Source organism: Peromyscus eremicus, chromosome 15 (assembly GCF_949786415.1).
Source record: "Peromyscus eremicus chromosome 15, PerEre_H2_v1, whole genome shotgun sequence".
NCBI lineage: Eukaryota > Metazoa > Chordata > Mammalia > Rodentia > Cricetidae > Peromyscus > Peromyscus eremicus.
Genome location: NC_081431.1, coordinates 59696271 through 59714050, shown reverse-complemented (window position 1 = coordinate 59714050; position 17780 = coordinate 59696271). Strand labels below are relative to the sequence as shown.

The window sequence follows — 17780 nt, the reverse complement described above, 5'->3', positions numbered from 1 at the left end:
CAGGTTTGTTTTTGTTTTAAACAAATTTCAGTAGTCAGGCCTGGTGGCTCGTGCCTATTATCAGCACTGGGAGGCTGTGGCAGGGAGATTACTGCAAGTTAGAAGTCAGTCTGAACTCAGAGTGACCTGTCTCAAAAAAATCAAAACAACAACATCGACACCACACAATTTTATCAGGAGAAAACTGCTCCCCTCTTTGATTCTCAAATACCACCTTTAAGAGACAACTGATGACCTTATTTATTCCCCATTCCTTCCTTGCCTTCTCACATTACCAATTAAAATTACAGGTTTCTCTGACCTCACCTTGTTAACCTTTTTAGTTATTTCTTAGCTACTCTCCTACCCCTCGGCAATCTTGAGAGTAGTGATCATGTGAGCTGGAGTCCAGAACTGTGCCTGGGACCTTCTAGTCAATAATTATGTGCTGAATGTGTCGGTGTCTTAAAGTCACCTCTTATACAGCCCTTGCTGCAGTTTGATCAATGCAGCAATGTCTGATCGGAAACAAACAGGCCACAACTGTGGGTGGGAATAGAACTTACAGGTCCTTAGGGAAAGGCTGCCGTAAAGTCTAACTAATTTGTAGAATGTAATTATAAAAATCAGTGTGGTTGGGGACACCACATCAATTAATTTGAGTGTCACTAATAGGATTCCTGTTAATTTATGAATTTAAATGTGAGCAAGTCAGTGGGGGCTTTTCTTGTCTAGAATTAATACAATGAATGTATGAAGAGTACTGAGGTATCACATGGGAGTCTTAAAACGTTGATTCCCAGCAATGCTCTGTGAACCCACCAGATGGCGCTGAATCACCAGGCCCGCGTATCTGATGGTTGCTCCCTTGGAAGGTCTCGGTCCCCTTGCCTTGCTCGGACACGCCCGCCCATTCAAGCCTGACTCCACGTTCTTGTGGTGACTACCCGGAAGTGAGGTTGGTGCTTGTCAGAGACCCGAAACTATATTGAGACACAAACAAACGAGCGAGCCCATTCTTCCTGATACACACAGTAAATGAGTAAGGGGGCTGGGACACTGGTGTGAGGTCTGTCTGTGGGGCTTGTGTCCGGAGTTTTTCCAGCTTACCTCCTGAACGCGTCCCATCTATGGGGCCGTGGTTCCAAAGGGAGACAGGGGAGAACGCCCTGTGCTCCCATGGAGAATCTGTAAGTCTGATAAGGAAGTTGTACACATGACTGGCTTGCAAGGAGAAAAAAACCCTCACCAGCCATTTGATTGGTCCCCCCCCCCCCCCCCGTGGCAATGCACAGCTAAGGCCAAGCAGACTTGGGCTGTCCTTTGGTGGGTAGGTATTGGCTCAAAAGGAGTCAGCGTCAGATCTGATGGCATGCTTTCCTGCGTCCTTGCGTTCTGTGTCCCCCCAGTCACTCCAGGCCGTGTTTGCATGTGATTTCCCTGTACCTGCAGTGACCCACGCAACTTCCTGCAGTATTACCCCACGTTTCCTCTCCTGTTCTGCTTTATTTGACTTTAGAAACAGGACGGGCACTCTCCTTTGTCTGGAAATTTGCATAGGAAGGTCATTTTCTTTCTTTTGTACTTCTGATTGCCACATATTTTTTTTTTTTTGGTGACATTCTCCCATAAATAGATTTATCATAGCATCCTATACACCCCTCATGTCAAGTCGAGTTGTAACAGTAGCTCTGTAAACACTACAACACTCCAAATTCTCCTCTTGCTCTTTCATATCCAATCCCGTCTCCAACCTCCAGCGTTTGGCAGTTACTATCTGCTTTAGTTTTGTTACTTAAAAAAACAATTATTATTCATTCATTTATTGAATCACTTCTAATTCTGTATTGTTTAGACATACACTGATTTTTTAACATCATCATTTACTCATTGTTAAAGCAAGCACGTGGCTGCTTTTATGCCAGAGCCAACCAGGAAATCAAGACACAAATTGCCATCATCAAATCTTACTCTTCAAAGAATGTCATCTCCAGGAGGCTGGCCTGGAAGGACTCAGATTCCACAAGTTTTTGAGGTTGTCCGTATTTAGTGTAGACACTGCAGTTAATTTCATCTTTGTCTGGAGTCATTATTTGGGTCTTTCCAATAAGATCCGTCTCCCACTTGGCAGTAGGTGAAGAGCTTCAGTCACATGCTGCAGCCCCTCTCCAGGACTGGCTCAGCTCCGTTCAGTCTGGACACCAGCTCTTCCATCCAGCATCCTTGGACCCAGTGCATTAGGTGGAAGTGGTCTTGGCATGGTGCTCCTTCACAGCTTGGTCGAACCCCTTGAAGCTGGACACACTCATCACCTCGAAGGTAGCCATGGGTAGTCTACATTTATTTATTTTATGTGTGTGGGTGTCTGCCTGCATGGTTGTCTGTATACTGTGTGTGTGGTGCCCAAAGAGACCAGAAGGGGGAATTGGATCACCTGGGGCTGGAGTTACAGATGGTTCTGAGTTGCCATGTGGGTGTTGAGAATTGAACCTGGGTCTCTGGGAAAGAAGCCAGTGTGCTTAAATGCTGAGCCGTCTCTTCAGCCCCTAATTTTTTTAAAATTTTGAGGCACATTTTCATGTAGCCCAGGTTAGTCTTAGATTCACTATGGGGTTGAAGATGACCTTAAACTTGACCCTTTTGCTCCCACTGGACAAGTACAGCGATTACAGGCTTGTGTCACCACACCAGGTTTAGATGCAGTTTTTAAAATTCATTCTGTGGGTTTCAGAGATGGCTCAGCAGTTAAGAGCACATAAAGCTCTTGCCAGAGGACCTGTGTCTGGTTCTTAGCACACCACATCGGTGGGTCACAACTGCAACTCCAGCTGCAGGGGGATTCGATACCTCTGGCCTCCAAGAACACCTTCACTTATGTGCACAAGCCTACACACATGCACATAATCAAAAATAATAAAATAGGGGCTGGAGAGATGGCTCAGAGGTTAAGAGCACTGCTTATTCTTCCAAAGGTCCTGAGTTCAATTCCCAGCAACCACATGGTGGCTCACAACCATCTGTAATGAGATCTGGCGCCCTCTTCTGACCTGCAAGCATACATGCAGGCAGAACACTGTATACGTAATAAATAAATTAATCTTTAAAAAAAATAATAAAAATAAGTCTGAAAAATATTTTCTAGATGTAACTCTCTTGAGGATATTTGTTTTGCAAGTATTTTCCCCAGGGTTTGTCTTGCTTTTTCATGTTTTGGGAGGTTTTGGTTTTGGCTATGGGTTTGGTTTTTTTTTCTTTATATATATATATATCTAAATTGATTATATATAAGAATGTATATTCTGAGAATAGATTAATATTTTTTAGATTTATTTTATATATATGTATATGTCGATGTGTGCAGGGAGACCAGAAGAGACTGTTGGATCCCTGGAGCTGGAGTTACAGGCAGTTGTGAGCCACCTGACATGGGTGCTGGGAATAGAACTCAGGTCCTCTGCAATAGCAGTAACTGCTCTTTAACTCCTGAGTCATCTCTCCAGCCCTGTTTGTCTGTTTTTAAGACAGGCTCTTACTATGTAGCTCAGGCTGGATTAAACTTTCCTCAGCCTCCTTGAATGCTGGGATTATAGGCATGGACCACCATGTCCAACTCTATTCAAAATTAACTGCTTAATTATTTATCTAATCTTATTTTTTCAGGCCAGGCTTCACTATGTAACTTACGTTGACCTTAAACTCAGTCTGTAGGCTTGGCTGGCTTCAAAGTCATGATTACACTAAGCACAACTTTATTTTTAGAACCAGCTTTCTTCCCTTTTCTTGTCTCTTTTAGTGGTGCTGGGGATTGAACCTGGGGCATTGCTCTTCCCAGGCATCCAGTCTATGACCGAGCAATATCCCCAGTTCCTCAGTGACTTCTAACAATATGGTTGTGAGTAGTGAACATTCTATGTTTTGTTTTCATCATTTTAAGTTTATTGAGAGCCATTTTATGTTGTAGCATATACTTATCCTATGGAATATTGAAGCATTTATCTAATTACTCTTTATCAATAAAAACCCAGAAGTCAGATATAGGGGTAAGAACCTGAATGATCAGAGAGGTGGTGGAGGAGCGACCAGTGATCTCTCTCTTTCCCTCCTTGATCCAAAAGAGCCGAGATCTTTCTCAACCCCTCCCCACTACTTCCTGTGTCCTCTATCTGTCCTCAGTCCTCCAAAACCTCTATGGCTAATTTTGGTCAGCTAGTAGCTATCGCCACCCTCTGATTCAAAATAAGCTTTATTGTCAGCCTTGGGAATGTCAGAGTGTGATCAAGATATCCTACAGCATTTCCTCCTTTCTGTCTAAATAAAAAGGGAAGGTTTTTAACTCCAACACAGTAAAACTATATACAATAAGAACAATTATCGGGTAAGAATTATATTCACAATGTCCAGTCCATTTGCATTTGGAGAAAATACTCCATTATCTGTCCTATCTTGGTGAGTCCAAAGTTTTGTACCTAATTCACTTTCTATCCTAGCTTGTATTTCTAGCCAACCCAAAACTATCTTTTTTATCAAATGTTTTTATCAGAACATTTTCTTAGCTAAAGAATTTAGGCTTTTATGTCTCTCACCCTTATTCACTTTACACTTCTTTTGTGAGTTTCTTTTCTGAATTGATAACAAGGAAAACTGTAACTATAACTGTCTAGTCTTCAACCCCATCAGAGACCAAAGAAGGATATAGTATTACCTGAGTAAACAGGAAGTGCAGAGCAAACAGCTTCCAAAACTATAGAAATGACAGAGACATTTGGCTGCCTGGACAGTCACCCAAGGTTCTTCTGCAACATTAGGACATCCATCTTCAACCTAAAGGCCTAGAATATCTGACAGACTTATCTGTGAAGCAGGAATTTTGAAGGACTGTCCTACCTTGTCTTGGCAAAGTTCAGTAGTCGCTTTCTTTTGTGTCCTGCTTGTCCAGTTTGGACAGTGCACTGTCAGCAGTCAAGGCGAGGGAAGTTTCTCACCCAGTGGCTAACTTTGCCACAGTAAAAGCAAACTCCATATGGAGGTTCTTCTTCTTCTTCTTCTTCTTCTTCTTCTTCTTCTTCTTCTTCTTCTTTTCATTATTTATTTATTTATTTATTTTTCTATTATCAGCTTGATACAGTACGAATTCTTATCCTGATAGTAAAATGTTTCACTGAGGCTTGCCCCATGATTGAGAAAAACCAAAACCTATTATAAGCCACAGTCATCCTAGGGTCTCCCCTGCTATATAGCCTTCCTGGTTCTGTGGGTTGCAGTCTGATTGTTCTTTGCTTTATATCTAGTATCCACTTATGAGTGAGTACATACCATGTTTGTCCTTCTGGGTCTGGGTTACCTTACTCAGGATGGTATTTTCTAGTTCCATCCATTTGCCTGCAAATTTCATGCTGTCATTGTTTTTCTCTGCTGAGTAGTACTCCATTGTATATATGTACCACATTTTCTTAATCCATTCTTCAGTTGACGGGCATCTAGGTTGTTTCCAGTTTTTGGCTAAGTAATACATATTTATAGTGTGGAAAAGGATTGTTCCACAGCAAAAGTGCGATCAAAATATCGCACAACAGTATATCCCAAATATACTTGACAATAATATACATTCCATTGTTGCTAGGTGATGGGTTCTCATTGGTCAAATTGGTTGATGGTGTTGCTCCATGTACCTATCAACTTTCTGTGTTCGTGTTATATCAATAGTTGGAGTGGGGGAATGTAGCTAAATTGGTAGAGTGCTTGGCTAGAGTGCACAGAGCCCTGAGTTCAGGGCTGTAGAATGCAGATGTGGTGGTTCAGGCCCCTAAGCACAGCATCAGGAGGCAGAGGCAACCTCCAGGTTGTCCTTGACTACACAGCGAGTTTGAGGATATGCTGGACTGTGTGAGAAAATGTCTCAACAAAAATGGTAGTTGAAAGAGAAATATCCAAATAGCAATTATTATTGTTGAACTGAATGACTCATATATACACACACTCACAACTTTTTTTGTTCATTTGTTTTTTGTTTTGGGGACTCTTATTTGTTTATCTTCTGGATTGTTTTTTTTCGTTTTGTTTTTTTGAGACAGGGTCTTTCTGTGTAGTCCTGGCTGTCCTAGAACTCACTCTGTAGACCAAGGTGGCCTCAAACTCAGAGATCTGCCTGCCTTTGCCTCCTGAGTGCTGGGGTTAAAGGCATTTGTTGCCACCACCGGGCGTTATCTTCCAGATATTGTCTCCAAGGAATGTTTAGGAAAATGAAGACGTATTTGGTTGTTGCATCAGTCACAGTAAGCCATTAAGTAATATTATACCATGTGACTCAATGTCTTACTTATATCTACACACAAAAATTATGAGCTTCCAATACAGTGATGCTGGATTTATTTCCAAAAGTGACTTTTCTTTATCTTGTATAATCAGACAAAATTTTAGTTACAATTACAGATACTGTGCTAAATTACATGCAGTATTCCATAAAATCTAGCTCTATGTGTTTCATATATGAGAATGTTAATAAAGTTATTCACAGCCTTTGCAAACCAAAACCAAGCAATTAAACAAACAAGAAAGAATTACCTGTCTTTGCTGGTACTCTCAACTGCTGAGCTATCTCCCTTTTAAATCTTTTTTGTTTTGTTTTGTTTTTTGTTTTTTGAGACAGTGTTTCTCTGTGTAACAGTCCTAGCTGTCCTGGAACTCTCTTTGAAGACTAGGCTGGTCTCGAACTCACAGAGATTCACCTGCCTCTGCCTCCCAAGTTCTGGGATTAAAGATGTGCCACCACCACCTGGCTTTTGTTTCTAAATCGTTTTTTTGTTTGTTTGTTTGTTTGTTTGTTTTGTTTTTTGTTTTTGGAGCTGAGGATCGAACCCAGGGCCTTGTGCTTGCTAGGCAAGCGCTCTACCACTGAGCTAAATCCCAACCCCCTTGTTTCTAAACTTAAAAAAAAAAAACAAAACCAAAAACAAAACCAAAAAACAATCTTCTTTATCACATAGCTACTATTTCCAGTATGTTCTGTAGATTGAGTTTTTCTTCCTTTGAGGAAGGATAAGCTTATTTTCGTTTACTTGAGTTTGAGGGCACAGTTAGTCATGGCGGGGCTGGTGGGTGAGGACAGGCAGGGGAAGAATGGCCCAGGAGCGTGAAGCTGCCATAGGAAGGAAAACAGAGAGGTCCTTCCGTCTCCACTTCCCAAGGATTGGAATTCCCAGGGTGCACCACCAAGCTGGATACCCTAATATCACCGTTTCAGGATTCTGTATTCTCTCCAGGCTTCACTGGAACTTAACTCAAGAGCCAGTTGGAGCGATGATTCTCTCTGGTTTCCTTCCTATGGCTCTTTCAATGTCAAGAGAACTTGATATTGATTCAGGAAAAGAACAGGCTTGAGCCGCAGCTTCCCATGGCCACCGGCTGTGTGCTCTGAGTAAACTACTTTAGTCTTAGGGGGCCGTCTATAAAATCTGAATAATATCTCCCAGAGTAATTGGAAAGATTATGTTAGTATATGAAAAGCTTTTACTACCATATTTGGTATATAATATCAAACACTGACATACCATGCTTATTGTGTGTTATGCAGATGTACCTCCCAGCTCAGAGATTAGTGAGGATTAGTGAAGGCTGGTCACCTATTTCACTTACTCATGTCACTCAACCAGAGAATGGCAGAGCACTAGGGTTTTGATCCAGTTTGGTTCCAGAGCCCATGTCTTTGACTCTCATGCTTCATTTTATTTTATATTTATTTATTTATTTATTTTTGTAGTGAATGTTTATTTCTTCTTTTTTGAGTTAGATGGAATGAAATTTGGTCTCTGGAAAATAAGTGCTGCTGACCAGATGAATATTGGGGGCCATGGGGCATTTAAAAATGGAGAGACGAAGGACGTTTCAAACAGAAAAAATAAAAATATTGGCGAGGGTAAGTTTTGCTACATGGGCTCTGTATGATACGGTACTTTGAATGTTGAGCTAAGAAATTGGGTCTGTGTCCATGTATGTAAAGTGACAAGTCCCCAGGGAAGTGACATGGTCAGAATGGTTCTTTTGGAACGCTTCAGTCATCTGACAGAGGGCTGAACTGAGGAGCAATTAGAATAAAAAGATGGAATGTTCTAGTATGCACGTAGGAATGGGCTAATGAGCTTAGACGATGAGATGGACAGACAAAAGCATGAGTCAGATACAATTGTCGGCAGGATTCAGAGGGAGAGGAGAAGTCACAAGTGATTTCTTGTGCTTGGTGACACGGAGGGACATGGATGATGTTATTGAGAAGGGATTCGGACAGAGGAGTAGGTTAGTGGCAGCGGATGTAAGAGCTCTGGTTTATATAGTCAACTGAGCATTTTTGGAAGAAGTGACCTGGGCTACCTGAGGGGGGTTTTGTAGGTTAGTCTCGGGGGAAGAAAAAATGGAAGGGCCGAAAGGAGGAAACAGAATTCACAGAGCGGAGTGGGAGCTCTCTCTTGAGCTGTAAGTGGTATGGGAGATTGAGAAGGTCCCTTGAGACCCTGCATCACCCTGTTCCCCAAATCTTCCACCAACCTCTCTTATCAAGCCTTTCCCTGAAGTCCAAGCTTGGCTGAGAAACAGCTCGCCTTTCCCAGGGTGAGAGCCAGGAGCACATGGAATATGAGACTAAAGGAGTCTGTGTGGACCTCCGTATGGCTCCAGGAGTCGAGTGACAGGATCAATAATTGACCCAGAATCCGCCGCTTGCTGGGATAGGGACTCAGAGCAGGTCATAGTTAATTAAGAAAATGAACATGACATTTCTTACCCAGCACATCTGTAACTACAACCCAGATTTAGTTAAAAAGGTTGATTTACAGACTGGGCATGATGGCACACACCTTTAGTCCCAGCACTTGGGAGACAGAGGCAGGCGAATTTCTGTGAGTACAAGGCCTGTACTCACAGTCTGGTCTACTTAGGGAGTCCTTTCTTTAAAAAAAGGTGATTTATGTATCTTACTAGATCATGAACTCCCAAACAAACAAACAAACTTGACCATCTACAGTTACTACGGTGAACCCAGTGCCTATCGCTGAGCTTGACTCATTGATTTGTCCACTATCATTCAGGGTACAGGGACAGGTTCTGTTCCATATGCTGCATATTCATTTACTCAACAAATATTTACTGAGCACTTACAGCGTGTGCGGCTCTGGGCCAAGTGCAAGAAACACAGACTTGAAGAAGACTGGCAAGGTTTCTGCTCTCAAAGAGCTTTATATCATAAGTGGTAGAGAGTAAAAAAAACAAAGCAAAACAACAAAAAAAAGAATTAACGAGAGTGTTCGGGCGGTGGGGCATGCTGTGAGAACAGTGGGTGAAGGATGTGGTAAGGAGACACTTGGGGCATGACTTTAGGTGCCATAGCTTGGTGAGGCCTCTAGAATGGAGGCGGGTGGGGGAGGGGGGAGGGGGTCACAAGATGAGCAGGGGAGGTTGAAGGTCAGGAAGATGAAACAGTGGTGGTCAGTCAAATGAGCCACATTTATTTTTAAGTACAAGTGATGAGCTTCCACGACTGGGACATGGGGTGTTACATTGTCTTTCTGAACAGCTCCTCTGGCTATTACATAAAGTGCAGGAGACAAGAAGAAGAGATAGTTGAGATGGTGTAGGTGTGACTTAGGAGGGTCAGGACTAGGTAGCCTCGGAGGTGGAAGGATGGCTGACTGGAGGAACAGCCAACTGATGGGAAGTGAATTTGAGGAACAGAAAGGAACCGGGTGTATGCGGTGGGTGTAGCTCACTTAGAGGGTTTGCCTAGCCTAGATCCCCAGCACCGCAGAAACTGGCTATGGTAATGCATGCCTATAATAATCCCAGCACCCAGGAGCTAGAGGCAGGATGATCAGAAGTTCAAGACTGGGTTTAGGAAAATGGCTTAGCAAGTGTCAACCTGAGTTTGATCCCTGGGACCCACTTGGTAGAAGGAGAGAACTGACTCCTGCAGGTTGTCCCTTGACCTCCAAGTGTGTTGCACACTCAATAATTGTCATCTCCAGTGACAGAAGGAATTCTACAATAATCTGAGGCTAGAGATCCTTCCTGAAACGAAACCCAAACAAACCGAAAGGAATCTGGCATGGCTCCTGTGCAGAGGACCAACTATCCCCATGGCCTCAGATTGAGAAGTTGCCTGGTGCAGGTTTTCAAGGCTAAACCCAAGGTAAACTGGGGCACTTGGCCACTATGCTGCTAGGTTTTGGGGTCCAGCAATAGTGAATGCCTTATACAGATACAATTGGGGGTGAAAATCCAGTGCTTTATTTTGGTCACATAAAGTTTGAGATGCTATCTAGTGTCCCATGGAGATGGACTATGTGTGTGCAAAGCCCAAAGGAGAGATTGGATCAGATAGAAATGTGAAGCCGAAAGTCTTTATGGAATTTACAGCCATACATGTCTAGGAAGACCATACCAGTAGAGCACAGAGAAGGGCCTGAGATGGATGCCCTGAGATGGACATTAAGCAGAATCGGGGACCCAAAGGATTAAAAAGGAATAGTTGATCTGGGCATGGCAGCACACACCTGTAAACCCAGAACTTTGGCGGCTGAGGCAGGAGGATCCTGAGTTTGCAGCCACCTTGGGGAACTCCTAAGGAGTTCAGTTCAGTTCAGGAACTGAAGACAGGCAGTTTTGCAGGCTGTAGCCACGGCAAACAGGAGGCCGGCAGGCCGGCAGAGAGGCCGCCCTCCTGGGTTACATTTGGAAGGAGACTGAGCGATGGGAGATAAATGGAGGTGGCCTCCAGGCGTTGGAAGCCAACTTCACACAGGCAGGCCAGGTACAGCAGGCGGCAGGGTGGCTGGGGCGGAAACGGAGGCCAGAGAGCAGAGTTAATCCGTCAGAGATGTCCCCTCAGATGAGGACAGAAGAGCAACATGGAGTAACCTAGATTGTGAGTAGCTGGGGGACAAAGAGCAAGACACCCCAAGTGCCCTCTTCCATCACGTCTTGAAGAAAATGGAAGCGAAAAGACAAAGGCTAATGAAGTGGCGGCTGTAGGGTGGGGTGGGCTTAGGTTCTGCTGTATTGCTTTTTTTTAATGGCAGAAATCTTGAGTTTAGTTATAGGCTTGAAGAAAGGAAGTACGTGAAGCGGGAGAGGGAGTGGGAATACGGAGGAGTGGAAATGAATGATGGAGTAGGATTTCCTTCCGAGGAGCAGGCCAGAGAACGACTCTTGTCAGATGGGAACACACACAGCATTTAGTTGTGGTTGGGAGGGACGAGACAGGTGGGCAGAGATAGGTAAGACTGACTCAGGGCTGGGGGTGGGGCTGGGGCTAGGCAGTGCTGGCTAGACTCCTTCCTGATTGCCTCTTTTTTTTTTTTTTCCGGGAAAAATTTGGCCCGCTGCTGAGAGTGGCTGGAGACACAGCAGGAAGCATGTGGAAGACTCCAGTGCAAATTTATACGAGCATCAATTTGTTTAATTCCGACAGTGGCTTGCCTTGATGTTTTCCTGGGCACAGGAGCAGAAAAGTAGGCAGATTAATCCAGAGGAGAGCTCGGAAGAGTGGATACAGCTGAGGACGTGGATATTGGTCTTTGAGGCAGTGCAATGACCAGCTGGGCATTGTTGCAGAATGACGCAGGGCATAAGGCAGGCTCTGGTTGACAGATTAGGAGCAAACTCAAGACACTAAAGGCTCCATAGGAAGACAAGATGAAGGAAAGGAGTGAGTGAGTGAGGGTGGAGACACACTGGGATCAGAAAGAGGATGTCCAGGAAGCTGAGGGGTAAGAAAGTCCCAGGGACTAGGCCTTCGGTTCAAGTGGCTGGCTAGAGAGGAGATGTGTGTCAAAGGGTGGATGAGCTGAGTGCTGGAGAATGTCTTCAGATGGGTTCTGAAGTCACTGATGGGAGAGAGGAGAGGAAGGAGCTGAGCCCAGATCCAAGGCCTGGCCAGATTCGATGGAGTGACCAAGGGGCGGTAGGGACAGAGGCAGGGAGGGGAAGAAGGTGGCTGGCTAAAAGCAGAAACCATTTTTTCACATAGCCAGGTGCCTTCTGAGCTGATTGAACTAAACTAAACTAAACTAAAATGCCACGATCAACACCAGCTGCTATTTTCTAGAAAAAAAAAAAAAAATCCAGGACAGACATTGAAACTGGCCAAGAACCAAAAGCCAAGAGTCAAGGAGAGACCCAGAGGACCAGCACGGGGACTGTGGGCCCGTGGAGTACCAGCCAGCTTTCCTCTCTTGTCCCACCACATCAGCCCTTGCCTTCTCTTCTGGGGCCATTGGTGACAGCTTTCTGCCTCAGGACAGTGTGCTGGCAGGGAAAATCAGCCGTGTCTCTTGGGCTGGCATCGTTCCCAGGAGGAGCCAGCACTGAGGCTTCAGAAGGGAGCTGAAGGAAGCATTCTGGGCTCGCTACTCTCCAGTGAGCAAGGGATCATTAGCCAAAACCATCATCTTCCCGGCTCATTCTCAGACCCACTTAACAACAACTTGAGCCGGCTCTCCACCCTCTCCCCAGCCCAGCGGTGCAAGCTGCTTCCTGCTCAGGCAGAACCCACCCGCACGTCAGTCCTTGTAGAATGTAGGTGCCATGCACACAACTTAAAAAAGTAAAACTAACACCCTAATCATTTATTTCCTTACCTATGTATTGCATGGGCGTGAAATGTGTTTACCTGCTTGCTACGAGGCATGCGTGAGTGTGGAGATCAGAGAGCAACTGATGGAGGTCAATTCTCTCCTTCCACTCTGTGGGTCTTAGGGACCAGGCTCGCTCGGTCAGGCTCGGCTGCGCGTGCGTTTACTTGCCGAGACATTTTGTTTGCCCTTCTTCCCCCGACTCTGGCTTTTATTTATTTAATATATATGTGTGTGTGTGTGTGTGTGTGTGTGTGTGTGTGTGTGTGTGTGTGATGTGTGCGTATGTATGTATGTATTTATTTATTTAAGACAAGAACTGTCTGTAGTCCTGAAACTTGCTATACAGGCCAGGTTAGCACTCACACTCACAGAGATCCTCCTGCCTCTGCGTCCGAGTGCTTAGATTAAAGGCATGTGCTGCCATTTCCACCATTCTTTCTTTCTTTCTTTTTTTTTTTTTTTTTTTTTTTGAGATGAGGGTCTCCCTATGTATGCCAGGCTAGCCTTGAACTCTCAGTAATCCCCCTGCCTCAGCCTCCCTAGGGCTAGCATTACATGCATCACCAGACCCAGATTTACACACTGGTGCTTTTTTTCTTCCTGTCTCTCGGCCTGTGTCTGCCTGCCTCTCTGTTGCTCCTGAGTGATGTGAATATTAAAAGGCACACCCGCTGTGTGCGGCTTTCCTGCCCTACTTCACTGACTGGTACTCAGTCTCCCATGGGTTCCTTCTGGTTCAGCCCTGGCTTTCTACCTTCTCTGTATCCATGCCATCCCCTTTGGGATTGCAGACAGCCTTGTGGCTGCCAAGCCTTCCAAATCACGGCGAGTCCAGGGTGCATCTCTGTTCCCAAGAGTCTCCCGTATCCACTGCCTCTCTACTTGGGTACCTTGAAGACATCACTGTACATGCTCAATTTTGAGGTTCTCTTCTCCTTCTCCCAGACATACCTACTGCCCTTACAACCCACCTCCCTCTCAGTCAGTGGTAACTCCTAGTGACTCAGGCTGAGAACCTCCAAGCTAAGCTATCTCTGTCTCTTGCTCACACCTAATTATGGCCTATCGGTGAATCCTGTCATGTCTACCTTCAAAAGATACCCAAGATCTGACCATATCTTCCCACCTGTACCCCTGCCACCCGAACCAAGCCGTCCTCATACCGTGTGTGTGTGTGTGTGTGTGTGTGTGTGTGCTACTGCAGTAGCTGCCTATATATAATCGGCGTCTAGCCTATTCCAAACAGCAGCTAGAAGGAGCCTTAAGAAGACCGTCATGACTCTCGTGCCAGCCCACACTGGCTTCGATTCGGTGTAAACGCAAAGTGCAGAACAGTGGCCTGGGCAGGTCTCCTAGTGCCCCTCGGTTCTTCCTTATCTCCTACCTTTCCACACTCACACTTACCTTCCGCCAGCCACACTGGCCTCCTGCTGCTCATCAGCCACGGCCAGGGTGCTCTCTGTGCTTACTGTCTCCTCTGCTTAGAGCCCCTTCCCCAGGGCCTGCCCTCCCCCTCCCAGCCTTTCTCCGGGGTCATTCTTGGTATGCCCTTCCCCGAGAAGCCTAGATAAAACACAGACGATGACGGAGACAGCCACAGTGGCCGCTCTCCGCTGTCTGTCTTCCCTCTTTTCTCCACAGGCTCGTCATCCTCTGAGACCAAATACTCACCAAATGGGAGCATGATGAGAGTAGAAACATTCTATTTTATTCCCAAGGCTCCTGATGATGGAGAACAGACCTGTAGAAGGACTCAGTAGATATCTGTGAAACAAATCAGGCTGTGGGGAAACTTCAGAATCCTACACCTTCTGGATGTGATACCAGGAAAAAAATAATTATATATATATAACACAAATGAGCATAAATGTTATTACAGGAATCCTGAGATCTGAACTTTGGTCCTCATGATTGAGCAGCAAGCACTCTTAACTAAGTCAGCCCCACAAACTCTCTTTCAAGCTCTTAAGGAAGCATAATTTTATTTAAGCAACTGGTCTGCCTGGGGCTCTGCATATTTATACAACTGCCTCTCTGGCCAGCAGAAGTAACTTTCCTTTTCTTGGCTTCCTACTTCCTGTAAGACTAGGAGCAGGCCACCTTGCCTGAGGTGACCATGACTTATAAACGCCAGCACTCAGTAAAAGCCACTGAGATGGCCATTCTTTTATATAGAGTTGGGCAATGCTTTACGATCTTCCTGTAACTAGGGGAGTCTGGCCACACATGATTAGACGATAGAACTGAGGTTCCAATTCTCTTTGTTACAGCTCTGGGGTGCTTCCCCTGGGTTCTCCAGTGTCCTCCATGGGGACAACATGGACTTTAGACAGATGATCAGTCAGACTCTTTTTTATTTTTTTATTTTTTTTTGGTTTTTTGAGACAGGGTTTCTCTGTGTAACAGCTCTGCCTGTCCTGGAACTTGCTCTGTAGCCCAGGCTGGCCTCGAACTCACAGAGATCCACCTACCTCTGCCTCCCAAATGCTGGGATTAAAGGCGTGTGCCACCACCACCTGGTTCACTCAGACTCTTAAGCTAACATTGTAGCCTTCTTGAAAGGATCCATCCACAAGTCACGGAAAATGTGCTTTCTCAGCATACAGAAGAAACAGATTTTTTTTTCTTTTTTGACCTTTGTATTGTCTGTGAATTTTTCAGTTGTTAGGGACGAAAAACCCAACTAAAACCAGCTGAAACAAGTGAGCGTGAGGAACGGCAGCCCTCTGGAAATTCCATGGTTGAGTGTCTTCTGGTCAGTTGGGATCTGGGAATGGGGTCCAGGAAGCCCAGGCTTCCTTCACCTACAGCACCGTTTCTCCTGTGTTGGTTCACTTTCTGGCTGGCTGTCCCTTGCCTGTCCCGGAAGCATCAAGAGGGCCCCTGCCAACTTCTTCCTGGGGATTCTGGGATCCTAACATACAGCGTCTCATTGCTCTGGTATGACTCACACATCCTTTCCTGCGCTGGTTTTTATGCTGGAGAAGGGAGGCAGATTGTCCAGGTCTGGGCACAGCCCCTCCCTCCGCAGGGGAGGTGGGTAGGTGGACAGCCTGACCAACACACAGGGATGAACATGGCAGAGGGGCAGGGTCACCAGGAAACTCATGGAGTGCTTTACTTTAAGAGTGTGTTTGTTGGGGTTGGGGATTTATCTCAGTGGTAGAGTGCTTGCCTAGCAAGCACAAGGCCCTGGGTTTGGTCCTCAGCTCCGGGGTGGGAGTGGGGTGGGGGGGAGTGGGGTGGGGTGGAGAGGAGTGTGTGTGTGTCTATCAATGTGTGTTGACCACAGCACCCATGTGGAGGCCAGAGGACAGCTTTTGAGGTAGTCTTCTTCTGCTGCCGTATGGATCCTGGAGACTGGTCTCAAGTTGCCATGCTTAGCAGCAAGTGTCTTTACTCCAGAGCCTTGTTTTGAGGCAAGGTCTCACTATGTAGTCCTGGCTGGCCTGATATTTACTATATAGACCAGGCTGGCCTCAAACTCAGAGATCTATCTATCTCTGCCCCCTAAATGCAAGGCTTAAAGGCGTGTAGTGCCATGCCCAGCTACTTTATTACCTTTTATTTTGTTTATTTATTTATTGGTTTTTCGAGACAGGGTTTCTCTGTGTAGCCCTGGCTGTCCTGGAACTCACTCCGTAAACCAGGCTGACCTTGAATTCAGAGACCTACCTACCTCTGCCTCCTGAGTGCTGGGATTAAAGATGTGCAATACCACTGCTTGGTTTAGCCACTTTATTACCTTTAGACATTTATTATTTATTTATTTATTTATTTATTTATTTATTTAGTTTTTTGAGACAGGGTTTATTACCTTTTAGGGAGATAAAAATGTGCTGGGGAAGCATACAGTTAAATCTCTGACTCCATTAACAAAGCATGTAAGGTTTTCTTCTTAACATGTCAACCTTCCCTCTCTCTTCCAGGTAATTGTTGAACCAAGAGATGCTTTGGTTGGGCTTTCTATTCTTTTCCTGATATTTCGATATCAACCATAATTGATAAATAATTAGAATGTAGGCTGGGGTGTGGCTCAGAGGCAGAACACGTACAGAATGTTCAAGGACCCAGGTTCCCTTCCTCAGCACTGAAAAATAAGCAACATCACTGACAGTCCACTACAGTTAGAGAAAGACTTTCTCTAAGACCCGATCTTCATTTCATACAAGTAAAAAACCTGAAATAGCAACCACTAGCTTTTTCTTATCTCACTGAGTGTCCTCGGAACGGCAGGCTACATCAGAGACTGAACAAGACACTATCTGGGGACAGGGAAATGGCTCAGCAGGTGAGGGAGCCCCTATGCTGTGCAAATGTAAGGACCTGAGCCCAGACTCCTAGCACCCACATAAAAGCCTGTACCCCAGCACTGTGATAGGAGGTGGAGACCGGATTACTGGGCCATCAGCCCAGCCCCCAGGTTCAATGAGAACCTGTTCAGTGAAAGATCCTGTCCCAAGGGAATGAGGCAGAAGTGATGTTAAAACAGAACACCTTAAGTTCCTCTTCTGGCCTCTGCACAGGATCACCTTGCACACACACACCACACACACACACACACACACACACACACACACACACACACACAGCTTGAAGCCCCTCTCCTCAGAGAAGACAGCGGGGCTGCACGTCTTTCAGATAGGTCTCATTTTGTCCCCATTTCCATTTCCACCCACACGCAGCCCAGGCAGCCGCCCCTACTGGTTGCTCAGGTTGGACAGGGAGTGTGCTGGTTGCTGGTATTTTCCCTTAAAGCATCTTGGCAGGATTCCTGGTAGTTTAGATCCTTGGATATCACTGGCTGGGCAGGTGGCTGTGCTTTATCAACAGGATGAGACTTACAGGTGTTTCACAAGGCCCAGGAAGAAGTTTGTCCCTGACCCCTGCCTTCCCCAATTCAGGGACTAAGGGACTCATTCTTTTTGCTTATTAGACGTGGGCCAATTTACCACCAAATGTAGCTTTTCCTGCTAGATGTATACAGGATGTAAGGAGGCAAATAAGCTGTACGTTGCTGGTTTCTGCTTCTGTATTTACCTGGAAAACGGACTTGCATATATCTGACAGTCAGAGCCAGCCTCTGAACACTGGCAGAGTTCCCTTCCAGGCAGAATGATGTAATGGAAAGAGCTCAGGTCGGGGACACTAATGGGCAGGCCCTTCTTAGCCACCACCTCG

General features: G+C 45.4%; 1 pseudogene; it reads right to left on the bottom strand.

Annotated features, from left to right (window-relative positions):
• Positions 1-1871: 1871 nt before the first annotated feature.
• On the bottom strand, positions 1872-2508 carry LOC131925525 (thioredoxin domain-containing protein 17-like; annotated as a pseudogene).
• Positions 2509-17780: the final 15272 nt, after the last annotated feature.